Source organism: Alligator sinensis, unplaced genomic scaffold (assembly GCF_000455745.1).
Source record: "Alligator sinensis unplaced genomic scaffold, ASM45574v1 scaffold82_1, whole genome shotgun sequence".
NCBI lineage: Eukaryota > Metazoa > Chordata > Crocodylia > Alligatoridae > Alligator > Alligator sinensis.
Window position 1 is genome coordinate 5,002,079 of NW_005841860.1, and position 23,186 is coordinate 5,025,264.

At 46.7% G+C, this 23,186-nt stretch overlaps 1 long non-coding RNA gene across 1 annotated transcript in view; it reads right to left on the reverse strand.

Annotated features, from left to right (window-relative positions):
- Positions 1-23,186, reverse strand: part of LOC102377944 — a 60,454-nt gene that overhangs the window by 8,795 nt on the left and 28,473 nt on the right. The window lies entirely within an intron of this gene.

A 23,186-nucleotide genomic window follows, 5' to 3' on the forward strand; every position in this document is an offset into this window, starting at 1 on the left:
TGTGTTTCAATACGGACAAATGCAGGGTGCTGCACTTGGGCAGTAGTAACCAGCAGCACACTTATAAGATGGGAAACTCCCTTCTTGAGAGCACGGAGGCAGAAAGGGATCTTGGAGTCATCATTGATTCCAAGATGAACATGGGCTGACAATGCGAGGTCACGGTCGGCAGAGCTAACTGGACCTTATCATGTATCCACAGGTGCATCTCAAGTAGGCCCAAGGAGGTGATCCTCCCCCTCTACGTGACACTGGTCAGGCCGCAGCTGGAGTACTGTGTCCAGTTCTGGGCACCCCACTTCAAGACGGATGTGGACAACATTGAGAGGGTCCAGAGGAGGGCCACCCGCATGATCTGGGGTCAGCAGGGCAGACCCTACAATGAGAGGCTATGAGACCTGAACCTGTTCAGCCATCACAAGAGAAGGCTGAAGGGGGACCTGGTGACCATCTATAAACTCACTAGGGGGGACCAGAAGGGTTTGGGGGAGACCTTGTTTCCCCTAGCACCCCCTGGGATAACAAGGAATAATGGCCACAAGTTGTTGGAGAGTAGGTTTAGATTAGACATCCATAGGAACTACTTCACAGTTAGGGTGGCTATGATCTGGAACCTACTTCCAAGGGAAGTGGTGCTGGCTCCTACCCTGGTGGTCTTTAAGAAGTGGCTTGATGCCTACCTGACTGGGGTCATTTGAGCCCAGTTTTCTTTCTGCCCAGGCAGGGGGTAGGACCTGAAGATCTACAAGGTCCCTTCCAACCCTACTTGTATGATTCTATGATTCTATGATCAGGAAAGCCAAGGTGGCGACTGAGTGTATGTTAGCCATGGGAGTCAAGGACAATAAGAAGTCCTTCTTTAGATATGTAGGCAGTTGAAGGAAAAGAAATGGAAGTGTGGAGCCCCTGCTTAACATCTCAGGACAGCTGGTAACTGATGTTCAGGAAAAAACGGAATTCCTGAATGCCCACTTTGCTTCAGTATTTCACTGGACCATGGGGAAAGTCAAGCAAGATAAGGCTCATAGGTGGCATGCAGGGATGCTGAGTGGGTGCAATACCAACTAGAAAAGCTAGACATTTATAACTCAGCAGGACCAGATGGACTCCATCCAAGAGTTGTGAAGGAGCTGGCTGAGATCATCATGGAACCTCTGGTAAAGCTCTTTCAGTATTCATGGCACACAGGGGAGATCCCTGAGGATTGGAAGAGGGCCAACATTGTGCCCATCTTTAAGAAGGGGAAGAGGGAGGGCCCAGGCAACTATAGGACAATCAGCCAATCAGGGAAAATCCTAGGAAAGCTCATTAAAGTATCTACGTGTGATACACTCATGGGAGGTAAGATTCTGAACCACAGCCAACATGGCTTTGTTGCAGGTACATCTTGTCTTACCAATCTCATCTCCTTCTACCACCAGGTCTCTCACTACCTGGACATGAGAACAAGGTAGATGTTATATACCTAGACTTCCAAAAGGCTTTTGATCTAGTATCCCATGATATCCTTGTGAGAAAACTGGAAGATTGTGGGCTAGGCTCCTTGATAGTGCAGTGGGTGGGAAACTGGCTACAGGGTAGGACCCAGAGAGTTCTCATGAATGGATCCATGTTGTCTTGGCGTGAAGTGGCCAGTGGTGTCCCTCAGGGGTCCGTGCTTGGACCTGTGCTTTTCAACACCTTTATCAATGATTTGGATGGGGGAGTGAAAAGCTCACTGGCCAAGTTCACAGATGACACCATGTTATGGAGCAGTGTCGCCATGCCAGAAGGTTGGTTGCTGATACAGGTGGATCTGGGCACACTACAAAGTTGGGCAGACCGGAACCAGATGAAGTTATACACTTTCAAGTGTAAGGTGCTCAACCTGGGGGAAAATAACTGTCAACACACATACAGGCTTGCAGGTGAAATCCTGACCTGCACCACAGATGAAAGGTACCTAGGGGTAATGATTGACCACCACATGAACTTGAGTCAACAGTGTGATGCGGTGGCCAGCAGGGCAAACAACACGCTGGCATGCATCAACCGATGCAGGTCATGTAAAACTAAGGAAGTGATACTCCCACTGTACTCATCACTGGTGAGACCACAGGGGGAGTTTTGTATCCAGTTCTGGGCACTGTACTTCAATAAGGATGTGGAAAAACTTGAGGTGGTCCAGAAAAGAGCCACCAGTATGATGAGGGACTTGCAAGGCAAGCCATACGAGGAAAGGCTGAGGGACCTGGGCCTTTTTAGCCTAAAGAAGAAAAGGTTGAGAGGGGACTTGATAGCGGCTTACTGCTATATCAGAGGAGTGCATCAGGAGCTTGGTGAACAACTGTTCACTAGGGCACCCCTGGGGAACACCAGGACCAATGAATACAAACTCCTGGAAGGATGCTTCAGGCTCAATTCCAGGAAAAACTCCTTCACAGTCAGGGTGTCCAGACTGTGGAATAAACTCCCTCCAGAGGTGGTGCAGTCACCTACCCTGGAGGTTTTCAAGAGGAGACTGAACAGTCACCTTGCTGTGGTCACTTGACCCCAGTTGTCTTCCTGCCTAAAGCGGGGGAGGGGAGGGGGGCTGGACCTGATGAAAGTCCCTTTCAGCCCCTAATAATCTATGAATTTGAAATCCAGGGGTTAAGGCCTGCTGTTTTGGGCTGTGACATATCAATGGCCTAACAAGGCAAACCCTGCAGTGGTGCCTGGGTGAGGCAGATGGGGGACACAGTTCTGAGAATGGCAATGATGACAGTTATGTGAGCTTTGAGATCCAGGATGAAGAGGGCAGTTCTAAGACTGGAAGCAGGGTGCAGCAAACTTACTTAGCTAGGAAATTCTAAGCAATCCTGGCCAAACTGCAACCAACCCACAAAAGCAGCCAAACCTGTTTGAAAGTTTCTGGTGGACCACAGACTCAGACTGATACCTGCAGCTCTCCTAACTTGACACCTTCAGTGAGTGCCCTTCTTGCCCACTTGTAGTTATGCTCCTGTGCCACAGATTGAGTGAGTCTGTGCACAAGCCGCTTCACAGTTCAGTGAGCTTTGAAACTATATCTGGAACATCTCTGTGCCTTCACCTGTCTGTCACCTCCAGTACCCTGCTATGGTAAATTATAGATGTTCAGATAAGAGGTGTCCCATGAATATCAGGTTTTATACATTTACTAATTTCAAAAAAAGAACCAGCTAGGGCCAAATGTGAAGACATTTTATCAGTCTTAAAGTGTAAGAATATAAACTTTCCACAATTAAATAGTCCAGCAGCCACAGAAAGTAGACTCTATTTATTTTTGCTATTCTTATCAAATGTCTTAGGAAGAGAAAAGATACAGAGAGAGAGAAACAGCCCTTAGTGCAGGGGTGGGCAATTATTTCATCTGGAGGACTGCTTAATGAGTTTTGGTCAGATGTCAAGGGCTGCATGGGTAAACCCACCCCTTGACAGGTGCCCCACCTCCTGTTCACCATCTGGTAACTGGAACTCCAACCCCACCTAACTCCTGACCTTTGCCACTGGAAATCTCTCCTCTGGGGCAGGGAGTGTTGCTTATATATTGTTTGTGATGGGGTACAGGGTGTACGTGGGAGGGAATGTGTGGTTGGGGGTGTGTGGGGTGTAAGTATGATGCAGGTGGGGTGTGTGGGGTGTGGGAGATGTGTGAGTGTGGGATATATGTGTGGGGTGGTGTGTGTGTAGGTGTGGTTGAGGTGTGGGGGGTGTGGGTACAGTGGAGGGTGTGGAGAGGTAAGAGGGGGTCTGGGGTGTGTACAGCAGTGTTGGAAGTGGGTGTGGGTATAGTGGCAGGTGGGATGAGTGATGGGGTGTAGGTATATGTGTGGATATGTGGATGTAGGGTGTATGTGTGGGTGTGGAGGGGTGCATGGAGGAGTGAGAGGGGGTGTGGAATGTGTGGAAGTGTTGGATGGGTGTGGTGGTGTGGTGGGTTGTGTGAGGGGGTGTGGGTGGATGTATGGGTGTGGGAGATGTGTAGGAGTATGGTGGGGGTGGAGGATGTGTGTGTGTCAGGTGTGGGTATGGTGAGGTGGGGGCAGCGGTGTATGTGTGGATGTGTGTGGGGATTGTGTACTGTGTGGTTGAGTTGTGCAGTGTATGGGACAGTGTTGGGTGGGTTGGGTGTGTGTGTGGATATGGTGGAGTGTGTGAGGGGGTGTTGGTGCATGTGTAGGGTGTGATTGGGATTTGGGTGGGTTGGGTGTGTGTGTGTGTGTAGGGGGCTTCCCCTCTGCCAGCTTCCTCTCTGCCCGCTCTTTGTGACTTTGTGCTTTCCTGCAAAGGGCAGGAAAGCACCTGCCACCAGTAGATAGCAAGAGAAGCCTCTGGGAGAGGGGAGCGGGGCCAGGTAGCCAAGCCTGGCACCCTTGGTCTCTGTCCCACACCTATCCAGCAGGGCTGCACCAAGCTTGCGCTGGTTCCTGCTGCTGCTCCCACCTCACTGTCTGTCCTGTGCCTGCCTGGTGGGGCTTTGTGAGCAGCTGAGTTCCTTCACCACCTCCCCCTCCACTCCATCCACACACTCCCCTCCCCTGATATGTGGGTATAGGGTGTATGTGTGGGTGTGGAGTGGAGGTGTGTGGAGGTGTGGTTGTGTGTGGGGTGTGTGGAAGTGTTGGATGGGTGTGGTGGTATGGTGGGTTGCGTGAGGGGGTGTGGGTGGATGTACGGGTATGGGAGATGTGTGAGAGTATGGTGGGGGCAGAGGGTGTGAAAATGGAAATGAAGGTGTCCATCAGGTTGCAGTGTGTCAAAATTCCACTGTCTAACCTACATTGAGTCCATGAGTTTCTGTTCCTAGGAGGCTGATGAAGTGAAGTTCATAGGCCCAGCTGTGAAAAGTGGTTTGTAAATTGTTCCTTTTCAGGATCAGGCCTGAGAGACGGAGGGTTTTTTTGTACCTGTGCCCCCACAGGTAGTTGGGTATTGTTGTCTTTGATAGATTCTGGTGTGCAGTTTGTGGGGGTAGTGGAGACAGTTGGCAGGTTTTGTGTTTTGAGCTGTAGGAAGTTGGCTTCAGTTCTGGTGACAAGGTTAGGTGCTTGTTTGAATGTACAAACCACTTTTCAGAGCTGGGTCTATGAACTGCACTTCTATTAGTAGGTACAGAAGCTCATGGACTCAATATAGACAGTGGAATTCTGACACACTACAACCTGCAGGACATCCTGACACCCTAGGTACCTCTGCAATTTTACCTGAACTGCTACATCCCCCTTTCCTCTCACTCCAGCCTGTCCCTCACCCCCTGATGCCTCCATTTCCATTTTCACTGACTGACTTGCTTGCCTACATTCCATGCCAGGCCAGCCTCTGGCTTCTTTACTATTCCTTCTATCCAGGACCAGCAGACACACAAACTGCAGGTGCTTCCTCCACCTGACAAAGGGTTTTTCAGCTCAAAAGTTTGCTAAAATACATTTTTCTACCTATACAGTTGCCCTACTAAAAAGACACCAGATTGTCTTACCTGTTGCCATGTAAAGTGGTGGACTGAACTGAGGCTGTAGGGGAGCAGGAGGTCTCACTGGGGCACACTACCATGTTATCGAGAGGCCCCAACACCAGGAAGGGCACACCTGAACACAAATACACATACACACACACACACACACACACACACACAGTTGCACAGTGAGGGTGCATCTTAACAGACACAGGTGCTACTACTTGAGACGAAAGAAGGGCTAACATTTTGGCTACCTGAGATGCTGCTGGTGCTGAGTCACTAAGTTATTTTGCCTGTTGTCCTGTAAAGTGGTGGACCGGTTTGAGGCTGTACGGGAGGAGGAGACCTCATTGAGGTACACTACCATATTGTGCAGAAACCCCAGCGCCAGTGAGGGTGCACGTTAACACACAGTGTCACCCACCCATGTCATGAGCTTTGCCTGTCAGCAGCTGGAGGTGCAGGGCCCCAGAACCCTCCTGTACCTATCTCCTTGAGGGATATCAGGCTTTGTGGCCACAGCAGAGCCTAGCAGGCCTGCAGTTTTCACCCTTTGCACCCTAAGACAGACACAGTCAGTTGCACAAGCACCCATGTCATGAGTTTTGCCTGTCAGCAGCTGGAAGTGCAGGGCCCCAGAACCCAGACTCCCACTACATGTATCTCCTTTACAACTGGCAGGCTTCATGGCCACAGAAGGGCCTAGAAGGCCTGCAGTTTTCATCCCACTGTGCCTTAACACACAAACAGTGTCACCCATGTCATGAGTTTTGGCAGGCTTTGTGGCCACATCAGGGGCTACCATCCCTGCAAGATTCAGCCAAAAAAGTACACAGCCATAGATATTTCATTGATTCCCCATTATACTCTATGGCTGAATCTCTCCAAATCAGCACTGAATCTTCCAAATCGATTTGCAAAAGCAATCCAAATCTCCAAATCGAATTGATGGGCTCTGAATCAGCTAAATCCAAATCTCAATAGAATAGTTCTCTAGTCACACAGGCCTACCAGATACAATTAATTGGTGGATGCCAGCCTGTGGGGGCAGATCCAGTGAGCTGGCAGGCTGGATCTGGCCCATGGGCTTTATTTTGCCCACCCCTGCCTTAGTGTTTTCCTTGAAGGTTAAATTACTGTTTTTATTGTCCAGAAGAGGATGGGGGAGTGACAGGCAAGAGCATGTTCCAAAGTTGTGGGGCCCTTGTAGAATTAATATTTGAAGTGGCCCTCAAAAATATTGTACTTATAAAAGTACCTCTCTCTATGAAAAGATATGTTAACATAAGCTCCCTAGCTCAACATCATTAAAATAGTTGTAGCAAAAAAACAAAAAACAACAATAGCAGAATGTAGAAAGTCCTATGGAAAGATATATTTAAAGGTGTTTTGTTCCTTAAAATCAGGGAGGGAAGAAATTAACTGATTTCAAGGTGAAACTAGTTCCAATACCACCATGGCCTACTCCTGCAAGAGCTCAATTACCTATTGGTTTCAGTCACAATGGTGACAACCCTTAAACACAGCGAGGAGAGCAGGTACAACAATCTATACGGTTGAGGCCTCAAACACAACTACAGCCAGTGCCAGTCAGAGCTCTACACACTAATAACATTTATACTGCCATTTCATAAGAAGCCAAAGAAACAGGTTGGACAAAACCACAAGACTTTATATCTATGGACAACCCCTACTGCTGCCTTTTTAATACACTGCAAGTGATAGACCAACATCACTGGTAGCCCAGGGAAGTAGAAATGTAATTAATCAAGCCTGGAGGTCATGGGAGCATGTGCTGCAACCACCTCAAGATAGGTAAAAGCATTTCCAACCCAACTCATACGATGGAAAAATTAGGAGTTTGGGGCAAGGAAAATGGCTCCCACTGGCTTAAGGTTTGGCCTAGGCATTTTGACACAAGGACTCTTCAGCCAAGTACATATCTTACACTTTTACTGGTATAAGTGATCAGAAACTAGTCTATACCCGTAACTGAACAAAAGTCCAGCACACAAAACCAGTCTATACTCAGAACAGAACAGAAGTTCAACATACAAAGTTCTGCTTATAAATGGCAGAACCTGGTCTAAGATTTGCTCCCTTCCCCCTGCCGCCCCAAAGGGCAAATGTGTGTTGTGTTTGCTACCTATCTAAACTCTGCCACTTACACAAAACCGTGTAATTTAGACTGATTCTGCCTCAGACTTTCTGAACGTCTGTACCTAGCCTTCCTGCTTTACTGCCATTAAATAATGAATTATGTCATCAATTCACATGAGCAAGAGCCTATCTATGGAATCTATGCAATCTGTGACACTGGGCACAGGGTGACCCGAAGACAGCCTGGTACATCACAGTCCAAAGGAAAGCACTGGCATGCTAGCCCATGTTCCCACAACCTACCTTTCATTACCCACTGCATCACTCCTCAGCATGCCCAATCCTGCCATTGCCACCATGGTCCCATCTCTCACCCTAAATGTTAGCGGACCCCTATTGCGTCAAATGGTACCTGTTTTTCTTCAGCCCTGCCTCAGCACATACAGGAGCAATTTCAGTTGCTAATTTGTATAAAAGCAGGATGTGTTAAATCCTGCTTCCTACTGGAAACACTGTGCATACCTGACTATACCTTTGGTGCACTCAAACTTCACAAGGTTTTTCAGGTCACACTGGAAATTCACAACATACATGAAAGTTGTTGATGACTAAAGTTACTGATGCAGCAAAGCCTATAACATTTAGCGGCCTTTGATTATTTTTTCTCTCTCACCCATTCTGTCTCATGCACGCACACACGCACACGCACGCACGCACGCATGCACACACGCACACACACACAGAGTGGGCTGGCTTATGTCCTCTTACACAAGAAGAACAAAGTGCTTTTCCTTGACATGAACAGAATAAATGGAGTCATAATTTCAGACCCAATGCTCAAGGATGATCTACCACAGCAAGAGGTACTCCATAGATACATCTATATGAGACACTTTATTCACAATTAGAGCAAATTAATCAGAGCAGTAAGCATCAACATCTACATGTGCAAATGTTTACTGAACAGTAATTTGGTCTAATCCTAAGTAAATTTTCTCCCTGTAAATACAAGTAGCAAATTTGCTCATGAGTAAATACTGTGTAATAGAATACATACAGATGGCTGACTGGGAACAAACTTGCTCCTGGTCACCTGGACGAGGGTGTCGATGTGGATGTCATCTTCCTGAACTTTAAGAAGGCCTTTGACACTGTTTCTCACTATGTTCTCTCAAAAAAACTAGGTGACTGTGGCATCAATGCCTACACAGACAGATGGGTGGCAAATTGACTAGACGGTCGCACCCAGGGAGTGGTGGTGGACCACCATTTTCAACCTGGGGGGATGGGGGCAGTGGAGTCCCCCAGGGCTCAGTCCTAGGCCCTGTACTGTTCAACATCTTTATCAGGGAGCTGGATGGGGGTGTGGAATGCACACTGTCCAAATTCACTGATGACACCAAGTTGTGGGGTGAGGTGGGCATGCTGGAGGGGAGAGACAGAATCCAGACATATCTAGGAAGGTTAGAGAAGTAGACAGATGAGAATAGGATGGAATTCAATGCAGACAAGTGCAGGGTACTGCATCTAAGAAGAAGGAACCAACAAAACACCTATAGGCTGGGGAACACCCTTCTTGTCAACACAGAGGCAGAAAGGAATCTTGGAGTCATTGTTGACTCCAGGATGAACATGAGCCGCCAATGTGAGGAAGCAGTCAGTAAGGCTAACTGCACCTTGTCATGCATCTACAGATGCATCACAGGCAGGTCCAGGGAGGTGATCCTTCCCCTCTATGCGGTGTTGGTCAGGCCACAGTTGGAGTACTGCATCCATTTCTGGGCGCTGCACTTCAAGAGAGCTAGCACTGAGAGGGTCCAGAGGAGGGCCACCGACATGGTCAAGGGGCAGCAGGTCAGGCCCTACAAAGAGAAGCTAATGGGCCTGAATCTATTCAGCCTCCACAAGAGAAAGCTGAGAAGGGATCTGGTGGCCATTTAAAAATTCACCAGGGGGGGCCAATGGAAATTGGGTGAGACTGTTCCCCCGGGCACCACTAGGGGTTACTAAGAATAACAGCCACAAATTGTTAGAAAGAAGATTCAAGCTGGACATCAGGAGCCATTACTTCATGGTTAGGGCTGCCAGGCTCTGGAATGGACACCCAAGGGAGGTGGTGCTCTCTCTTACCTTGGGGGTCTTCAAGAGGAGGCTGGATAGATATTTGGCTGGGGTGTTATGACCCCAGCACTCATTCCTGCCTGGGGCAGGGTGTTAGACCTGATGATCTGTTTAGGTTCCTTCCAACCCTAAGCACTATGATACTATGATACTATGATATGGGCAGCAGGGGGTGGGAGATTGGCCCCTGCCCCCCAGAAGCTGCCTGCTGCCAGGACAGGCTCCACCACTGGAGCCCAGGTGGGGTTAATGTCTCCCTGCCTCAGTAACAGGGAGCTCCCAGCCCAAGCTCCATGACTATGGTGCTGGGACTGGAAACAATCATTTCCCAGCCCCCATTCCATGATTTCAGAGTGGGGGGCCAAGAGATAATAATCTCCCAGTCCCCACTCTGCAATCACAGAGCAAGGACTAGGACCTCCCTGCTGCTGAGGTAAGGAGACATTGCCCACCCAGGCTCTGGTGGTGGAGCCTGTCCTGGCAGCAGGCAGCTCCCAGGGGCAGGGAGCAATCTCCAAGCCCCTGCCAGGAGATAGCTGTCACCTGGCCCTGTGCACCGTGACAGCCTTTGGCTGCTGGAGGGGGCTGGGAGCAAGGCTGAAGGGGGCAAGAACAAACTTCTGCCATGAGCAGCAAATCTGCTCTCACGTCCTCACATGTGTAGATGCCTGCCCAGGATGGGTTTACTCTAAAGTAATTACTCTAGAGTAAACCCATCCCACAGCATTTGCATGTGTAGACACACCTTATATAAATCTTACTAGGCTGAGTATGGCTCAAGTTTTTCAATATGTCTGGTGGCACAGGTTGTTCCCTTCTCTTCTGCCAAAAGAAACAGGGAGCTCTTATTAATGCACCAGCTGAGTTGCATCACCTATAATTATAGATGGCCAGAAAATGGTATGCCCTTGTATAACTTTTCTGTTTTCTTCTTATTTTCTTCCCATTTTCTTCCTATCCTTGTCCTCCTTCCTCAGTCTGAAAGTTGAAAGCAATATATATCCTTTTTGTTTGCAAATGGCTCATAAATATTAATTAGGGAAAACACAGGTTGAAGGAGGACATTGTTAATCTTGGCTTAGAGAAGAGCCTATTTATGGGGAATTCCAGTATGTTTATGACATTATTACTATAAATTGTTAAATTTATAATTAATTTTCATAAGCTTATTGTAGCAATACTAAATTAAAGTCCAAATGTGTTGGCTTTGCATTTTTAAACAGATACTAAAAATTAAGCAAGAAAAAAATGTTCTCTAATATATTAGTAATTTTTCTGCTAACAGCATTAATAATTTTCTATGTGCTTCCATGGTACTAAAATGCCCTTCAGTGGTTAGTCAGAATCATTTTAAACATGCATTTGGCTGGAAGGATAACCAGCTTTCCTCAGCTACATCAAAATCTTCTCAGTTTGTTGAATATACAGTTCTTTAAGTAATTGTCTTAATAGTTTTTACCAGCAATAGTTAATCCCTACCATGATATTGTAAGGTGGGTAGACATTTGCCACAATTTGCAGATATGTAACCTAAAGCACAAGAGATGTGTTGCTTAACCCTCAACCTGCAGGCCAGATCTGGGACACAGCTCTATGTCATCCAGCCCTTAGGATTTTATACAGACCTGGAAATTTGGTGTTGGGAGAGTAGTGTCACTGCTCTCCTGCTGCCAAATTCCTAGATATATACAGAGCCCTGGGCCCTGTGCACTGGATCAGGGGCTCCATGCCAACATGCAGGGCTGGGTTGGGTTGATGTCAGACATTAGGGCCTAATCCCAGCATGTGGGGCAGGGGGGAGCAGTGCTGGGCCCCGAAGTCTAATTTGTCCCATGGACCAGACTTGTGTCATTTATCTGGTCTGTGAGGCAAAAAGGTTGAATGCCACTATAATAAACCAACCAAAATATCATGCAGGGAGAGACAGTCCAAGACAAGACTCACCTGAGCTTTAACTCCAAAAAATTCTCACAACATTATAAACACAAGGAACCAGCTTTGGCTAGCAAGTATGGATCTTTTTGACTTCTACTTTTTTTATTACAGCACAACACCAGGCTCTACTCCTTCAAGGAACCTAGCAAACAGAAAATCATTACTGACATACTGAGGAAAAAAGCAAGGGAAGCATTGCAAAAATGTTTCAATAGACTTTGAGAAGGAAGTCAGAAAGAGAACTTCAATTTCCCAATACACAATTAATGTATCTACTGCATCACCCTGCCTCTTTAATACGAATGCCTTTTTGATAATCTAGAGATGTAGCAGAAGAGAGATTAGCAGGAAAGAACCTTTTCTGCCTTAACAATCACCATCTTCCCTCAACCTCACCCCTGAAGAGAATCTGCCAGGTGGAAGACAGAGACAGGTGGCATGTCTGCTGTTTTCATTAAAGTAGATCCAAAGATGGAAAATACATGTGACCCACAGCATAGATTACTTCAGTTTGATTTCCTTTTGTATGTTTGTCCCTCCACTCCAGGAGCAAAGTGAGAGAAATGGTTATTTTTACTTCCCCCAAACATTGTACACAGTATCACTCCTGGACAATTAATCTACAGAGTATTAATGCTGCAGAGCAGAGTCTGAGAACAAATGAGCTTACTGCTGAAATGAGCTGATGGCCCTGAAAGGAATCCATTTCTGAAAACCAATCCTACCTCCAGTGACCAGGGTGGAATTGGGATCCTTTTTTGTTTGTTTGTTTGTTTGTTTTAACCCAAAAGGAACATGCTCCTGAGCACTCATCCATAGAACAGAAGATAAGAAGCATTCAGGTCACAGATCCCCACCCCAGTTTGATGACTCCATTGGTAGGAGTCATGGAGCAAGGTGAAAAGGAAAAGAGAAGATGGCTAGTAGTTTTCTGTGGTTGGCAGAAAGAAGTGAAGAATCAGGGAAGCTAGAATTGATGAGGACAGAGAAAAGGAATGAAATAAGAAGTTAAATGTTTAGAAATAATAATCAGAGAAGACTCTACAGTTCATTGTGCCACTATGTTGTTTCAGCCTGTCTTGTAAAGACAACCCCACATAGCCTTAATTCCATTTGTTTACAAAATAGAAAATCCATGTGCAGAAGAGTCCAATCCAATCTATTTAGCGACAGGCAGATTTCAGATGCTTGGACAGATAGCTATACATTTACTTAACATTTTATATTGTCTGGCAAAGGTTGAAATCCATTTGTGCTGTCACAACCAGGTCATCTATGTTTGTTCAATATTTTCAGTGATATACACACTCAGTTCTTTCTTTGCTACTCTTACTTAAAAAGATTACACAATAAGTCACATAACAAGCATCATATGCCTGAAGAGAAGGGAAAAGCTAATGGGAAAAGTGTCATGTTTGTACAATACTGTCTTAGGCTTTCATAATTGGGCAATTAATCTTCAAATAGTTTTGACCTGATAATGACATCTTGTATCTGTGATGATTCCATCATTAGCTTTCAATTTAAGTCTGGTCCACTAGCTTCTATTTTCAATGAGACAGAAAAACATGGAATGCTAAACCTGGTAAAATACAATGGGGCGTAACAATGCTTTTTAAGTGATGCTAATGGGCATGGTTTTTTAGTGCTGTGCCAATGCTCAATAGAATTAGTTAACTGCGCCATTAGCATCTTGTGTAGATGAACCCATTCAGCTCCCAAAATTTTTTAATCAAACCCCTCCATACTCTAGGCATTGCCAGTTTAGAGAAAGTATAGTTTTGAAGTTTAAAGGTAATTTCCAAATGACTGCATGAAGCAATGAACAACTAAGTTGTTAACAATGGTACAAACTCAGTAGTGAGCGGTAAAATAATTAATTTTTTTTGGTTAAGGCTTTGGTGTAGGATTAAGGAAAAAATCATACAAAAATATTCACCTGTTTGCCTTCTGCCATTTCACAACTTAAACAGCTAAAGACTTAGCTGAATGTTTTGCAGTAAGAAAGTTAGCATATATACCTGAATACAAGACAAGGTTTTTTCCTCAATCAGCATGAGAAAAAAATCCTCTCACCTGACATTCACATACAAGAAAATCACATTAAATACATTGTCTATCACTAAACTACTGCCAAAAGCAGCATATGTTCAGCAATGGAAACCAACTATGAACTTGATTTAATGCTGTCAACCTTGAGCTTGATTATGAATCCTAGGCCCATATGAGACAAACATGCTGATGAGAACATACCACAATGATAGGTTAATGCAGCCCATCAGAATAAGATATATGGTAATGCCCATAGAACACAATTCCCTTCTGTGCCCACTCTTTTCTAAATCTTGGTGAGCCACTACAGTGAATATATTTTGACTTCCTCTTCACTCCCACACCTGAGCTACACCTTTCTTTTCTTTTCCATGTCCAATGATTTACTGATTTCCAGTTAGTCACAACCTTAAATGTCTGGCAAAAAGCACCAAATGGGGTTCCAAACAGTTCACCCAGAATCCCTCCACAGCCCATCAACCATGATTTCAATAATAGAAAATTAGGGTTGGAGGGGACCTCAGAAGGGTTGCAAGGGTTGCCACAGGTTCCAAGGTACATGCCCCGCCGTGACACGGACACACAGGAGCCCAGGGGGGTTGGGCACCCTGAGCCCGGCAGCTCAGGAGTGGGCTGCGCGGAGGGATGGGGAAGGGGGTCTTGCAGTTGTTTGCAACCAAACGCATACCCGCATGATCCAGGGACAGCAGGGCAGACCCTACAATGAGAAGCTATGGGGCCTGAAACTGTTCAGCCTTCACAAGAGAAGGCTGAGTGGGGACCTGGTGACCATCTATAAACTCACTAGGGGGGACCAGAAGCGTTTACGGGAGACCTTGTTTCCCCTAGCGCCCCCCGGGATAACAAGGAATAATGGCCACAAGTTGTTGGAGAGTAGGTTTAGATTAGACATTAGTAGGAACTACTTCACAGTTAGGACAGTTAGGATCTGGAATCGACTTCCAAGGGAAGTGGTGCTGGCTCCTACCCTGGGGGTCTTTAAGAAGCGGCTTCATACCTACCTGGCTGGGGTCATTTGAGCCCAGTTTTCTTCCTGCCCAGGCAGGAGGTCGGACCTGAAGATCTACAAGGTCCCTTCCGACCCTACTTCTATGAAGGGACCTCAGAAGGTTATCTCGTCTACCCCCTATTCAGAGCAGGACCACCCCCAACTCTATCATCCTAGCCAAGGCTTTGTCTGCCTGAGTCTTAAAAACCTCTAAGGGTGGAGAGTCTACAACATCTCTGGGTAGCCTGTACCAGTACTTTACAACCCTCCTAGTAAGAATCTTTTTCTTAATATGTAACCTAAACTTCTCTTGCTGAAACTTGAGACCATTGTTTCTTGTTCTGTTACCTGCCACCACTAAGAACAGTCCTGCTTCATGCTCTCTAGAACCAGCCTTCAGGTAATTGAAGGCTACTATAAATCCCTTCTCAGTCTTCTCTTCTCCAGACTAAACAAACCCAATTCCCTCAGCCTCTCCTCATAAGTCATGTGCCCCAGCCCCAAACCATTTTCACTGCCCTCTGCTTGCCTTTCTGCAATTTGTGCACTTCCTTTCTGTAGGTGGGGGAAAAATCACTTCCCTCAATCTGCTGGCAGCACTTTTACTAATGCAGCCTCATAATCTCCTAGCCTTCTTCACAACAGGGCACGCTATTGGTTCATCTTCAGCTTTCTGTGTACTGTAACCCCCAGGTCCTTTTCTGCAAAGCTGGTGCATAGCCAGTCAGTCCCCAGTCTGTACCAGTGCATGGGATTATTCTGTCCTAAGTACAGGACTTTGCACTTTTCCTCACTGAAGAACTTCATGGGTGCATCCACATGAGTGTGCACGTGCCTCTTACCCTGCCTCAAACCCCTTTGAGGTGGGGCAATAGACACTGTGGGAACAAAAACGTGTGTGGATATCCAGGGGTCTAAAAACATTGATGCTTAAAAAAGCAGGGCAGGACGTGGTCCCTGACCATGGCCTGAGGCAACTGGAGACTGGGTCCTCCATGATGATGCTCTGGCTGCCAGAGCATCTCTATGGTTGGCCCTTGCCCTGGTGCTGAAACATGCAGTGGGCCAGGCCGCGTGTTTCAGCACCAGGGCTCCGGTGCTAGTGAGTAAGGGGTTGGGGGGGTTGACGGAGATGGATTTGGGGGTATTTTAGAGAGTGATTTTTGGATTTTTTTTTATCAATGATTTTTCAGTTTTCCAATAGGGGACACCAGAATTACTGGTAGGGAGGCCAGTGGCAGGACCCTGTCTGCTCAGAGCTGGCACCTTGGACCCATCTGGCTGTGGCTGACCTCCTGGACAAATGGGGCCAGGAAGACATGTTTTGACAGTTCAAAGCAGGGCATCACACCCGGAACATCTTCCAGGTGATAGCTGCCCAGATGGCCGGGCAGGGGGCACAAATGGCAGTAGTGCCACACAAAGGCCAACACTGCAACCTCAGTTCACTGGCAGATGGCCCAGAGGGGCAGATGCCTCTACTGCAGTCCCCATCCAAGTATGGCAGGTGCATAGCAGGTCACAGCCAAGCAGCACCCCCCACTGCCAGACTGCTGCAGTGGGTAAAGGGTGCAGGGAACTCTCAGGGCTGCTTCAGCACTCCAGCTGGCACAACAAGTAATGTCCCCAGGTACCAAGTGGCTGGGCCACAGAAGCTCCTAAGAGCTAGTAGTCCTGAGCTACTTGCCAGGGCTGCTTTTTATACTGCTGATGCCAGGACAAGGTAGCTTTTTATACTGCTGGGGACAGCAGAGGTGCTGGCCCTGGGCTCTAGCTCCCCCTGGCTGAAGATCCGGGAGGAGCCAGACAGGGTTATTTTGCCCCAAGTGGCACAATTTGCTCCACAACAAAGTGCATGACCGAGCACATGCGCTGAAGCAAAAAGCCCCAGCTCAAATTTGCACCACTTCTATTTGAGCCACTGCAAGTGCATGTGCTTGCATGTGTGGACACTCACCATGAGATTTATTTTGTTCCAATCCTCCTGTATATCTACTATGCCCCCAGCTTGGTGTCATCCACAAACTTGCTGGCAGTGTACTCCATCTCATCTTCCAGGTTGTTGATGAAAATATTGAACAAACCCAGGCCCAGGACTGACCTCTGGGGCACTCCACTTGATACCAGCTGCCAAATAGTCATTGAGCCATTGATTACTACCCTTTGAGCCAAATTAATCAGCCAGTTTTCTATCCACCTCACAGTCCGTTTATCGAACCCATAATTCCTTAGCTTGCTTGCAAAAATGTTGTGGGTAACCAGATGAAAAGCCTTGCTAAAGTAAATATATATAATTTCCACTTCTCGCCTTGCATTCATCAAGCCATTCATCTCATCATAGAAGGCAATCATGTTGATCAGGCATGACTTGTCCTTGGTGAATCCATGCTGACTGTCCCTTATCACCTTCTTCTCCTCCAACTGCTTAGAAATGGATTTCTTGGGGAATTGCTCCATGATTTTTTCAGGGACTGAGGCGAGATTGATCACTCTGTAGTTCTCCAGATCCTCCTTCTTCCCTTTCTTAAAGATGGGCACTATGTTTGCCCTTTTCCAGTTATCCAGGAGCTCCCCTACAAGATTTCAAAGTATTCCTTCACTCCATGAGGTGGAATCAGACCAGTTGTCCTGCACCTCACCTGCATATAAATTTTTGGAGGATCCCAGGACTCTTGACAAGAACATCCAGGTCTAGTAATGAGTGTGGGGGGGGGGGGCCCATTAGCACAGGGATGCTTTGTGGTGGGAATCTGAAATACACGTACATACTGAGAATGGTTGACCTGTGAGATCACCATGCTATTGACTCTGCTGGGACCTAGCCCAAGGAACTACGTGGTAAATCACAAGACTTTTGGCTTTGGATTAAAAACATGCATAGTTTGCATTATATATAAGTAGGTACATAAGTGCCCATTTATATAAGTAGGTACTTACATATATATAAGTAGGTACTTGAGTTCCAAAAGAGTGTTTATGGAGTACCTGTGCTAAAACTTGCAGCAGTTTCTGAAAAGGTACAATGCATCACTCTGGATTAACTAAGTCTATGGGCACAATATGCAAATTAGTACAGGTATGTTTATTTCAAGGTCAGTGTTTTCAAATTTCCCTCTCATTTCCATGTGCTTAGGGAGAGCAGGGTCTAACAGTCAGGGACGATTGGGGGGGAGGGGGACAGACTGCAGGGGGAAGAAGCTGAAGGGGACAAGTGGTCTCCCTGATCCCCCAGATTTATTTTCCCAGCTGTAACAGTGGAAGGGGGACACATTAAAGGCAAGCTGTCAATAACTAGATCCTATACCTGGAAAATTATTTAAAATGCATACTTTTTCCATATATAGAATCTAATTATTGGGGAGTCATCTTATATACAGGGTCCTCTTATATATGAGTAAATACAGTATTTTCAATCAGCAGCTGATGAAAAGAAAGGTCAATTTCATTGCTAATGAATTTAGAATAAGGAGAGCACCGTTAAATTCTGTAGGAACAAATGATCTCAAGCTATTTTTCTGGATTAAAAATGCATTGAAAGGTATCTGGACGTTTAGTCTTGATTATAAACCAAAAAGTAAATGTGCTAATATACTTAGTTTTTGAACTTCATGTGCTTTCTGCAGAGCTTCAGAACAATGGAGGAGGAAGCTAAGCTGTCTTTCTTGGGGCTTGAAGAGACACAACATTTACACTGGAAAAAACAAGAGACAAGTATAGCATTATCTAGGAAAATCAAGGTAAAAAAGTCTGCCGTCGATGGCCAGCCGAGGCTTCTTCCAGCGTGGTGTTATCCTCCAGAAGGGGGTCACTGACTGGTCCTTCTGGCTGGACAGGTCAGGTGCTGGTCAAGTTGGAGATCAAGAGGGCGCCCCTGAGGGTCACTTTTCACTGCTTTTTATCTGTCCTTGGCAGATTTTGGTGACTCCTCAGTTTTCAGGTTTGCCCAATCCAGGGTCTTTGACCCTCATGGGACTTCCCCCTCGGTGACTACTGGATGGCATCTGTCAGCCCCACGGGTCATCCACATGTATGTGCAGGTTTGAGATCCGTTGATGAATTTTGAATAGGGCTCTGGGTGTGGTCAATCTGGAGATATTCAGCCCCAAAAGTTGGTCCCCGGCATTGATTCACTCAGACCAGGGCTTCTAGCCCTTGAACAATGTAGTTTAGAGGATTCCCGGTTCCTACATTGTCTCCTATTGATTTCTTCCGTTGGTTGATCTGCTGTTTCCCTGGGTGTTAATTGCCACCTGCTACTGTGTTACACATTCAATCACTGATTCACTCGCTCCTTCAGGGGCCCGCCTGATACAGGGAAGCAGCGGTTTGATTCCTGCCCTTGTTAACATTGTTACAGCGTATAACTTACTTCTAAAACTAAAAGGGTATAGGTTCTAAAACTAAAACACATTTAGTTAAAAGGTGAAGAGTATAAAATATAAACTACAAGAGTAATGCCATGGCACACAAATAGATAAAAATACCAAAATACAAGGGGAGATACAAAATACACACACACAAACTTTAAAATACAATTCCTTATCTTATAGTGAAAGAAAGAGGAAGGGAGAAAAGGTAGAATAGGAGAAACATATCCAAAGAGGGGAAAGCAAATGCAGGTCAGAGGAAAAGGGGGCTTTCTGCTCCATTATCATGTCTTTGGCAGGCATGACACTTTCTGGTTACAGTGCAGTTGTGAGGCTCCTGGTGTGCTCAGCTTAGCTGCACATGATGCAAGCTTTTGCCTTGAAAAAACCTTTGTCAGGCTGAGAAAATACCTGCAGTATATGTCCTGGATGGAAAGAATAGTAAAGAAGCCAGAGGGTGGCCTGGCACCTGCAATACGAGCAAGAAAGCCAGCCAGTGAAAATGGAAATGGAGGCATCGGGGGGTGAGGGACAGGCTGGTGTGGCAGGTTGGGGGGAAAGGGTGATGTAGCAGTGCAGGTGCCTGGGGAGTCAGATGTCCAGCAGGTTGCAGTGTATCAGAATTCCACTATCTAATCTATATTGAGTCCATGTGTGATAGATTCCGGTGTGCAGTTTGTGGGGTGTTTGTTAGGGTACTAGAGATAGTTGGCAGGTTTTGTGTTTTGAGCTGTAGGAAGTTGGCTTCAGTTTTGGTGATGAGGTTAGGTGTTTGTCTGAATGTACAAACCACTTTTCAGAGCTGGGTCTATGAACTGCACTTCATCAGCCTCCTAGGTAGTAGGTACAGAAACTCATGGACTCAATATAGATTAGACAGTGGTATTCGGACATGGTGCAACCTGCTAGACATCTGACTCCCCAGGTACCTCTGCACTTTTACCTGCACTGCTACATCCCCCTTTCCCACCCCCACCTCCCACTCCAGCCTGTCCCTCACCTCCTGATGCCCCCATTTCCATTTTCTCTGACTGGCTTTCTTCCCTGCATTGTGTAACAGGCCAGTCTCTGGCTTCTTCACTATTTCTTCCATCCAGGACCAACTGCAGGTACTTCCTCAGCCTGGGAAATGGTTTTTCAAACCTAAAGCTTCCTAAGATACATTTTTTAACTATTCCTTTTTTTCCATAATAAACATATAGACATAAAAACACAAGATAAGCCATCACACACCATGAATAACATCATATATGCAACACAACACAACATTTTTACTTCTTGTTGTCAATTCCTTTATAAAAAGAAAGGCTCTGTGACAGTTCCATTTGGGTACCTTTGATGCTGGCTGGTGTTGACCCAGCTAAGTTATTTTGCCCTGCCATCATTTACAGTGGTGGACCGGTTCAAGCCTGAAGAGGAGGAGGAGACCTCACTGGGTCACACTGCCGTGTTGTGAAGAGGCCCCAGTGCCAGTGAGGACGCACCTGAACATGAGTACGTATGTACGTACACACACACACACACACACACACACACACACACAGAGTCGCACAGTGAAAGCACACTTTAACATACATGCTAGAGAAGAAGCAGCTCCTACCTGAGAGGAAAGAAGGGTTTTCTGACAGTTTGGCTACATGATTTGCTGCTTGTGCTACTGCTAGTGCTCAGTCAGTCACAAAGTTATTTTACCTGTTTTTATGTGAAGTGGTGGACCAGCCTGAGGCTATAGGGGAGGAGGAGACCTCACTGGGGCACACTATTGTGTTGCGTAGAGGGCCCAGTGCCAGTGAGGGCACACTTAACACATGCACGGTGTCACCCACCCACGTCACAAGTTTTGCCTGTTAGCAGCCAGAGATGCAGGGCCCCAGAAGCCAGACTCCCCCTGCACCTATCTCTTTGACAGGTGACAGGCTTTTGGGCTGCATCAGGGCCTAGCAGTCCTGCAGTTTTCACCCCCTGTGACTTACACACACACACACGCACGCACACACACACACACACACACACACTGTCACCTATGTCATGACTTTTGCTTGTCAGCAGCTTCAGGTGCAGTTTCCCAGAAACTCCTACACCTATCTCCTTCAAACTTGGCAGCCTTTGTGGCCTCAGCAAGAGCTATCAGCTCTGCAGTTTTCACCCTGCTATGGTGTAACACACACGTGACACAAGTTTTGCTTGTGAGCAGCCTAAGGTGCAGTTTCCTAGAAACCCCTACACCTATTTCCTTGAAAATTGGCAGGCTTTGTGGCCTCGGTAAGAGACACCATTCCTGATGTTTTCACCCCCCTGTGGCTTTACACACACACATACAACATGAGTTTTGCTTTCAGGAATTTGAGATGCAGTTTCCCATAAACCCCTGCACCTATCTCATTGAAACTTGGCAGGCTTTGTGTTCTCAACAGGGGCTACCATCCATGCAGTTTTCACCCCACTGTAGTGTAACATGTACAAGTGACATGAGTTTTGCTTTCAAGAATTTGGGGTGAAGTTTTCCCTGAACCCCTGCACCTATCTCCTTGAAACTGGTAGATGTCATGCTCTCCACAGAGGCTACTACTCCTGCAAGTTTCATCCATATCAGCCAAAAAACATCAAAGTTATAGATATTTCATTGATTTCCCATTACATTCTATGGCCAAATCTCCGAATTGGCTCTGAATCAAAGTGGAAAACTGATCTGGAGCTCTGAATCAAATATCCGGCATCCGAATTGGCAGAAACTGGATCTGAATTGAATAGTTCCCTATTCACACAGGCCTACCACACAGTGACGTAGAAACTGTAGGAGGCTTAAGCCATGAGGACCAAAGCCTGGTGGAAGAGGTGGAAGTTAAATGAGGGCCAGGGGCCTAGAAAAATTAGCAAGCCTTGCCAGGGCCAGGGGCCAGACTGACCAACCACAGTGTTTAACAAATGGGCCAGAGATCCCTGTGAACAACTTAAAGTGACATCGGCAAGGCACAGGCATGGCTACAAGGGTGGAGGGGGGCCACAAATAGACCATAAGACATACAGTACCCTAAGGCATTGTAGGGCCAGTGGGCCATAACATAGTGCTCAAGGGATAAGAATGGAGGCCAGCTTGGTACAAGAGGTACCAGCCAGCAATAGTTGACAAGGGCTCACTCAAGAACCCTGGGGCAGCCTTCCCAAAAATTAACAATAGTTCCATCCAGGTGTGGCAGATGAGGAAAAGGTATAGTACCCCAAGGAACCAGAGTTGGGAGGCAGGAATTGTGTGACCACCAAGGGGTATCACAGCCACCCCTGAGGCATGGCTTCATCAGCGACTTGGACGAGGGAGTGAAATGTACTCTGTCCAAGGTTGTGGATGACACAAAGCTATGGGGAGAAGTGGACACGCCAGAGGGCAGGAAACAGCTGCAAGCAGACCTGGACAGGTTGGACAAGTGGGCAGAAAACAACAGAATGCAGTTCAACAAGGAGAAATGCAAAGTGCTGCACCTAGGAAGGAAAAATGTCCAGCACACCTACTGCCTAGGAAATGACCAGCTGGGTGGCACAGAAGTGGAAAGGGATCTTGGAGTCCTAGTGGACCCCAGATGAACATGAGGCGGCAGTGTGACGAAGCCATCAGAAAAGCTAATGGCACTTTATCATGCATCAGCAGATGCATGACGAATAGATCCAAAGAGGTGATACTTCCCCTCTATCGGGCGCTGGTCAGACCGCAGTTGGAGTACTGTGTGCAATTCTGGGCACCGCACTTCAAGAGGGATGCGGATAACCTGGAGAGGGTCCAGAGAAGGGCCACTCGTATGGTTAAGGACTTGCAGACTAAGCCGTACGAGGAGAGATTAGAGAACCTAGACCTTTTCAGCCTTCTCAAGAGAAGGTTGAGAGGCGACCTTGTGGCTGCCCGTAAATTCATCATGGGGGCACAGAAGGGAATTGGTGAGGTTTTATTCACCAAGGCTCCCCCGGGGGTTACAAGAAATAATGGTCACAAGCTAGCAGAGAGCAGATTTAGACTGGACATTAGGAAGAACTTCTTCACAGTTCGAGTGGCCAAGGTCTGGAACGGGCTCCCAAGGGAGGTGATGCTCTCCCCTATCCTGGGGGTCTTCAAGAAGAGGTTAGATAGGCATCTAGCTGGGATCATCTAGACCTA